The sequence below is a fragment of the Ascaphus truei genome, chromosome 7 (genome assembly GCF_040206685.1).
Source record: "Ascaphus truei isolate aAscTru1 chromosome 7, aAscTru1.hap1, whole genome shotgun sequence".
NCBI classification, from domain to species: domain Eukaryota; kingdom Metazoa; phylum Chordata; class Amphibia; order Anura; family Ascaphidae; genus Ascaphus; species Ascaphus truei.
In genome coordinates, this window is record NC_134489.1 from 82,314,084 (window position 1) to 82,322,562 (window position 8,479).

Genomic DNA, 8,479 nt, shown 5'->3' on the forward strand with positions numbered 1-8,479 from the left:
CCAGCAGTTGGAGGGTTAAAAATAAGTATTTATTGAGGCATGGTATACACGGAGGGGAGACAAGACACACTCTGACGCGTTTCAGGCTATGCAGCCCTTTTTCAAAGAGTACAATCGCGTCTCACACTCCCGCAGTTATGAAGGGGATTCCCCGCCTCCATTACCCAGTGATGCCGCGCGATGTTTGGCGCGAACGCTATCATACACTGCTATTGGCTGAAACCAACTTCCAATCAGACTGCTGATTCGGAAGGTGCGTCTGAGAAGAGAGGAGGAACTAGGGTCTCCCGTTCGGCTGCGAGAGTGAAAGAAAAGACAAGGGATAGAACACAGCATTAAAATATACAAAACAAAAACATATAACATATACATTCTAATTGTATGCGCAATTGATTCATTATATGGATGTGGACAGGACATAAACTATAATTTACCTCATGAATAAAAAAATATTGTCTCTGAATAATGCAAATTGACATATATGTAGACTATTACCTTAAACTCATTGATTAGATTGTTATTTACCGCATATGACATAAGGGACAATTCTATATAATGCAATATACATGACAGAAGATTTGACCCTAGCCAATGTATTAAGATCATACTTTATTCATGAAGTAAATTATAGTTTATGTCCTGTCCACATCCATATAATGAATCAATTGCGCATACCGAACGGGAGACCCTAGTTCCTCCTCTCTTCTCAGACGCACCTTCCGAATCAGCAGTCTGATTGGAAGTTGGTTTCAGCCAATAGCAGTGTATGATAGCGTTCGCGCCAAAAATCGGTTCTACAAAAGAAAAAGGTTCTACAGAAAACATCATTATCCCTAACCTGGTGAGAGCACATGGTCCCCCGGAGATGTTTCCTGGTATATATGTGTATGTAGTATTACCACAAGAAAACAACCATCCAACGGGAAGTTTAACAGAATATATATGACTTGGTGTGCTTATTGTGTGATTACAACTCATAGTGTTATTGACGTTAACACATTTGTCATCAGATCGATTACACAATATTCGGGTCATGTTGGTGGATGCTGAGAGGGTGACAATTTTACTTTTTTACATTTGCCTATCTTTTCAGGATTACATGTCATTTGATAACATATGTCACCCTGTGTTATATTCTGGGTCGTAATTTGTGTCATATTAGCCCATTTTTCACCAATACACTGGGGACAGTCACGACAGTATTCCTAGACAGAGAAATGCTGTCGCACATCATGATGTTCTGCCAAACTATCATTATTGCCTATGCTAAACACTTTTAACAAAATCTCTACTGGTGTGGGTACTGCTATTAAACAGCTTGTGATTATGTCAGTTGTGCTGGTCATGTCGGCTAAACAGAAATGTGACATATTCAGTACCTCAACAGCCAAATGTTTCCAGATGGTAGTTTTGACTTCTGTTAGAAATGAAGCCATACGTTTGGAGCGTGTTAATGTTTGTCTGGCAGATTGGGAGAGGTAGACTGGACCTGTGATACATGGGTTTCGCTTTCATCTTGTTCTCTGGACAGGAGAGAAGAGATTTCACCTTCCCCAGAGAAAAAAGAGCTTTCTGGTGGACTGTGGTGAGGGCAGCTAACAGAGGTGCTAGTGTTAACTACTCCTTTTACGCGTATGTAGTAAATAATGCATACCAACAATGTCAATATGCTCAAGAATATAAGAAATTGTATAAATCTGCGACGATTCTTCTGAAATCGTGTCTCTTGTACTTCATGGATTTGGAATCGTGTCTCTACTCCTTCGTTGACTTGATACGTGATGCGTGAATCCATGTTGATGAGTCTTCAGTCAGCACGGCTGTACAAGTCACTGCGAGGATCGTGGTTGGAAGTCCGTAGGGAGGTTCCGTCATCCCTCCTTTGGCGGGAAGGCGCTTGACCACTACCTTGTCTCCGGGCTGGAAAGGATGTGTCGGCTTATCTGAAGGGAGCAGAAGAGAAGAAGAAACATCACCATAGATGCCATTCAATTTCTGTATCAAGTGATAAACATAATTCTCTTGAATTTGTTCTAGGTCTCCAACTTACTTCGGGCAATACGTACCATGAGCCCAGGGAGTTGGAAATGGCCTCCCCATTAAAATTTCAAATGGTGACAATTTGGTTGTACTATTCGGGGTCATCCTGATTTCTGCAAGGACTGCGGGAAGGACATCTGGCCATCTTGAAAAGGTACCATTTGTTCCCTTACGCAGTTTATCCTTGATCGTGCGATTGGTCCTTTCTACCTGACCTGAAGACTGTGGGTGGTAAGGTATGTGAAACTTCCAATCTATAGCGAGAGTCTTAGCAACTCCTTGAGTCACCTGGGATGTGAAATGTGTTCCTCTATCACTATTTATTTGAAGAGGACATCCCCACCAGGGAATGATTTCCTTACAAAGTATTTTGACAACGGTCTTTGAGCTTTCGTTCGTTGATGGGAATGCCTCAACCCATTTGCCAAATTGATCTACCATTACCAGTTGGTATTTCAGCTTTCCTGCAGCTGTTGGCATCTGTGTGAAATCAATCTGTATTTGCTCCATTGGACCACTAGGTGGCGGTAGATGTTCATGTTTTGCGGGTCGTGTGCCCTGTGTGTTATTCCTGATACATGTTAGACATCTGGCTAATTGTGTCTGAACTACCTGATCAATGTCTCTGACTAAAAACGATTTACATTTCAAAATCGAGAAGGGATTTTCCAAAGCGTTACCGTAAACTAAGCTTCAAAGGGTTGGGGTGTGGGGGTGGGGTGAGTAATGTGCAGTAATCAGCTGGATCCCATCTCTAAAAGGATTAGAGTACACGCAGGCGCAGTGAGGCGATTGACGTTTGGCTAGGGACGGATTAAAAACACAATGACTAACTAACTTCAGAAAATTAACGACTCTGTGGAGAGGGGGGGTTGGGTGACTCATGCACAGTAAGCAGCAAGCTCTCTTCTCTAAAAGGATTAGAGTACACACAGGCGCAGTGAGGCGATTGACGCTTGGCTAGCGATGGATTAAAAACACAATGACTAACTAACTTCAAAAAATTAACGACTCTGTGGAGGTGACTGTCGATAAGAGTTTGTGTGTGCGTGGGGGAGGGATGAAGGATTAGTCGTGCAGCAGCTCAAAGAAAGAACATACAGTACTGTACAATACTGTAGAGTACAGTAATTTCAAAAGTAAATTCAAAATTACAATTACAGTTCATCATAATACTGTAATTTGATCCCTACACCCCCCAAATACAGTACATAGAAAGCATACAAATCAACCATGTGCAGGCAAACGCACAGATTTAATATCGTAATATCAAGATTGTTTTTGCAGGCTTGTGGATAAAATAACAGTTAAAAGTTACAGGCGCATGAGCAGGAATAAACTAGCTCCTATCCAAAAGAGGATTACACACAGGCGCATAGAGAGCTGATGCTCTGTGCAAATCAAATTCGAGAAGGGATTTTCCAAAGCGTAGCCGTAAACAAAGCCTCAAAATTCCCATCTCAAAGAGAATTACACGTAAGCGCAGTGACGCTTTGAAGCTCGGCTATGGACGGATTAAGAACACAATGGCAAGATTCAGAAAATTTACGACTCTGTGGAGAGGGGGGGGGTGGGTGATTCATGCGCAGTAAGCAGCTAAATAGCTCCCATCTGAAAAAGGATTACACGCAGGTGCAGTGAGGCTTTGAATCTCGGCTATGGACGGATTAAGAACACAATGGCAATATTCAGAAAATTTACGACTCTGTGGAGAGGGGGGGTGTAGACGGACGTTCACAGAGGTATACAATTGGAGACTTTTGTAAGGTGAAATTATAACAAGGCTTTATTGTGCCTTTTCCTTTTCATCAGGAAACCATCCAAATACAGGGGGGGGAACAAAGCTTCTATTCACTTGGGAGTATTTCTAGTGAAATACTATGCAATTAATTCACAACTCCCTTAGTAAAACATTTCTCCCAGCCCCAAACATATAGCATGAAATAAGCAGATATAAGAAGTCTCTTAAGAATGAAAGTCTTATCTGTTCATTGGAGGGAAAATCTCCTCTGTTCCTGGTTCAGCTTCCTTCCCTCAGGGTGTGTCAGCATTCAGGTTTAGAAGTTTTCCCTGTGTCTTGTAAGCAGCTCTGCTGTTTCTTCTGGCAGGGCTCAAGACTGTTGTGAGAGTCAAAGACAATCTCTGCTCTCTCTCCAAAGTTCAGTTCAAGTATGAGCTAAGGAGACACTTCCTGTCTCAACAGTCAGGCTTTTGTAAGCAATCTAAATCAGGCAGGTGGTGTTTATTAATTGACTACCAGCAGTTAACCACCACACTGCTAGATTAAAGGCACATTACTTGAACAGGGATTACTCCCCTGTTACATACCTCCCCTGTTTGTGGGAAGCTCGGGCTTGCCACGGCCACAGCCCATCCTTCCACTCTCATTCTAGATATCTCTGGGACTTGAATGAGAGTGGATGGAGGAAGAGAACCCTCAGTCCTGCTGGGATTTGAGCCCTTTCTCCAGTTTATTCGTGTCTCCTCCTGAAGGTGTTTGAGATCAGCACCCCTCAGTCGCTCGAGGAGGACTTTTTCCAAGTATAGTTTTTTTTCTACGTGTGCGGTCATGAGATTTCCCTCGCGTCGGGTGCTTGTCTTATTGTAGGCAGACTGTATAGCAGCAGTTGCAGAGCGTTTAAAAACAGCCCTTTGAGTTTTATGCTCTTGAAGCTGTCTCTCTGCCCTTTTCCCACTCAATGGGGTTGCTAGTTCAGCCTCTTTGAGATTAAGTTACAATTCTACACCCACTTGCAGACAATGTCCCATCTTCTCAGCTTCATCAGATAAGGATTCTTCTGGTTTTGATTCATCACGTGTACCTCCTTTTGTTGCCTGTTGGGTGGCTGAAGGTTTTGCTAGTGCTTGTTTAGGTGGTTCAAATTTTGCAACCTTGTCTTTCAGACGAGCGGTATTCCCAGCTCTCACTGTACCCTTGTCTTCATGGGTTTTTGTGGCCGTGGGATAGTGACGCTTAGTCAGGGTCAATACTTGTCCTTGTAGGACTGTAATCTCATCCGCGAGAGATCCCTGTTTTTTGAGTGCGTCTTGCAAGTCTCTTCTCAGGGAATTTATCTGCGCACTTTGCTTCCTCTGAGTCTGTATCAGTGTCTCCTTCATATTCTGGAGCTCTGTAATTTTTGTCGTCAAGGTTGCCGCTGTGTCTGTTTTCTCCTTGATGTACTGACTCAAGGGAATGGAACAGTCTCTCTGTCTCGCCAGCTCTTGCTCCAGTTTCTGAGCTTTCTCATGCTCCCTCTCATACAGAGTCACCTGGTATCGAAGCTCCGCCTCCAATGATGCTCTGGTGACATGCAGCGTGGCCTTTAGCTCCTCATACTGCTCTGTGGTGACGTACTGGGTATTCAGACGTTCCTGTAGTGCATGTACCTCTTTAGCAGCCTGCAGCTTTTCTTCCTGCAGCGTTTGCTGCTTCTCCTCAGCAGACTGGAGGTGTGTATGCAGACCTTGCAGTTGGTTCTGCAGTCGGTGCTCTGCTTCAAACTTTTCCTTGACTTCTTCTGTCAACTGAAAATTTTCTTCTTTCAGTTTTAAGTTTTCTCTTTTAAATCTTGAATTTTCTCCTTTTTCAGTCTCTGTATTCTTCAGGGCCTCTTTGCAGTCCTCCTTACATTTACGCACATCTGCTTTGAGAATAACAATCTCCTGGCGTGAGACTTCCATCCAGTGCTCTGCGGAGTGTCTGAACCTCTTTCTGAGATATGTCCACCTCTATCCGGACACTGTTGACCTCCTGTTGTGAGGCATTCAGCTCTATGCGAAAAGTGTGAACCTCTTGCTGGAAGACTGTCATCTACTTCAGTGCCTCCTCATACTTCCGCTTTAGCGTAGCCACCATTTTATCAGATTGGCTCTGCTTTTCATCCATGGCGGAAATAGTAGCCTTTGCAGTATCTAGCTCAGTCTTGAGATCGTCCAATTCTGTCCTGGCTAAAGAGTAAATTGTGAGCACATCTTTTTGTAGCCTCACGTTATTTTTCTGTAGCTCTGTGTAACCATCTTCCTTTTGTTTCAATTGTTCACAGAGCATATCACAGTCATGCCTGGCATTTTTCAGGGCATCTTCAGGGCTGGTCAAGGGATCGTCACTCACTGGTTCCGGCTCCACTTCCCTGGAATGGTTGGTTGAGGGTTCTTCACTGTTGGCACCGGACAGACACTTCTTTGGGGTACACGACTTCTGCCTTGGGCCCTCTCGATATTCGGTTAACCGTGGGACGAATTCTCAATTTTCTCTAGGCTGCAGAGCAACTCGGCCCCCCTTTTTCTCCACAGGATCTGCGGACGTGTCTGTTCCTTCCACGGTAAGTGAAGAACCGCTTTTCTTTTTCCGCTTTTTTGTTTTGGATGACTCCATCCCATCCGGAATACTGGGGTCTCCTTCTTTATTTGATACTTTAGCAGCTTCATCATATACGCCAGGCTTTTCTTGCAGTTGCTTTAGCTGACAAAAATATTGGGAATATACAGGAACGCTGCATCTTGTCCTCCATTTTTAGGCTATCATGTGTAATTTTCTTCCTGACCTATGGAGGCGCTATTGCAGCTGTTGCCACTGTATTTGCTAGAACCCCCAATTGTGGTAGTCCTACAGGTGGGCATATTTTTCTTGTAGAGTTCGTAGCTCTCACAGGCATCTCTGTAGACTTTTTCTATCTTGGGTAAGTTTTGACAATGTCAGCAGTACTGTGCATGCATTTTCTCTTATCAGGTATACAAGATGTGCAGTTGCTAGGAAAAACATCTATTTGCTTTACACCATTTACTTGCTAGGTTTAATCTCTCATTAGGTATGCTGAAGGTGTGGTTGCTAGGTAAAATACTTCTGTTTGCTTTACACCATTTACTTGCTAGGGCCTTCCCTCCGCTTCAGCAACAGAATTTGGTTTTCTGCCTGAGTTCAGTAATTTTCAGTCTCATCTTTGGGTATTATGGCATTCACACTTCACACTTTGGGTATCTGTTTTGCTCCCAAGATATATATAGGCAGACTTTTTTACTTGCAGAAAAAAAAACATTCTTTGCAGTGGAATATTTCTTTCATTCCCGGCAGGGTGACTCAACACTCAGCAATTGGCTTTGAAAAACCTTTTACACAGTTCAGCAAACCCTTTTTCCCCTATAGGGCAATTTTACACTCAGCATTTGTTTGCTAAAAATTCCCCTGCTTCAGCACAGTCTTGTATCAATTTTCACACTTTTCTGCATATACTTCATTCACAGCTGGTAGCTCTATGCGGTGTGGCAACCTTTATTTGCAAAATCAGTACTGCTCGTGAGTCACCATCTGTATTCACTGCATCAGCGAAACTTTTGAAAACAACAAACACGTATCCCTTTTTAAGGGCTGACTCACTTCTTGAACCCAGACTATGGCTGGAAGGCAAAACCCCTAATTCAATGACCATATTACACTTTGTGATCGGCAAATAAGGTTTAGCTGCTTCAGCAGTCTCTTTCCTCTTGGGATTGGGGAAAAAAGTCCATCTGTGGTTTTGTACGTTTCTGTGCAGTGTAAGTTTCAGTGGTGTGTATCCCTTTAACTCTGATCTCTGCTGCATGAGATTTTTTTTTTTTTTTTAAGTTGCTCAGACTGTTTGTAGGCAAAAAGCATAAAAAAAATTTCACATAAAAAATCTCCGGTCCTTTTTAACTTCAAAGACACCTCTCGTCCCACTTCGGACACCATATGTAGACGGACGTTCACAGAGGTACACAATTGGAGACTTTTGTAAGGTGAAATTATAACAAGGCTTTATTGTGCCTTTTCCTTTTCATCAGGAAACCATCCAAACACAGGGGGGGGAACAAAGCTTCTATTCACTTGGGAGTATTTCTAGTGAAATACTATGCAAATAATTCACAACTCCCTTAGTTAAGCATTTCTCCCCGCACCAAACACATAGCATGAAATAAGCAGATATAAGAAGTCTCTTAAGAATGAAAGTCTTATCTGTTCATTGGAGGGAAAATCTCCTCTGTTCCTGGTTCAGCTCCCTTCCCTCAGGGTGTGTCAGCATTCAGATTTAGAAGTTTTCCCTGTGTCTTGTAAGCAGCTCTGCTGTTTCTTCTGGCAGGGCTCAAGACTGTTGTGAGAGTCAAAGACAATCTCTGCTCTCTCTCCAAAGTTCAGTTCAAGTATGAGCTAAGGAGACACTTCCTGTCTCAACAGTCAGGCTTTTGTAAGCAATCTAAATCAGGCAGGTGGTGTTTATTAATTGACTACCAGCAGTTAACCACCACACTGCTAGATTAAAGGCACATTACTTGAACAGGGATTACTCCCCTGTTACAGGGGGGTTGGGTGACTCATGCGCAGTAAGCAGCTAAGTAGCTCCCATCTGAAAAAGGATTACATGCAGGCGCAGTGAGGCTTTGAAGCTTGGCTATGGATGGATTAAGAACACAAAGGCAAGAT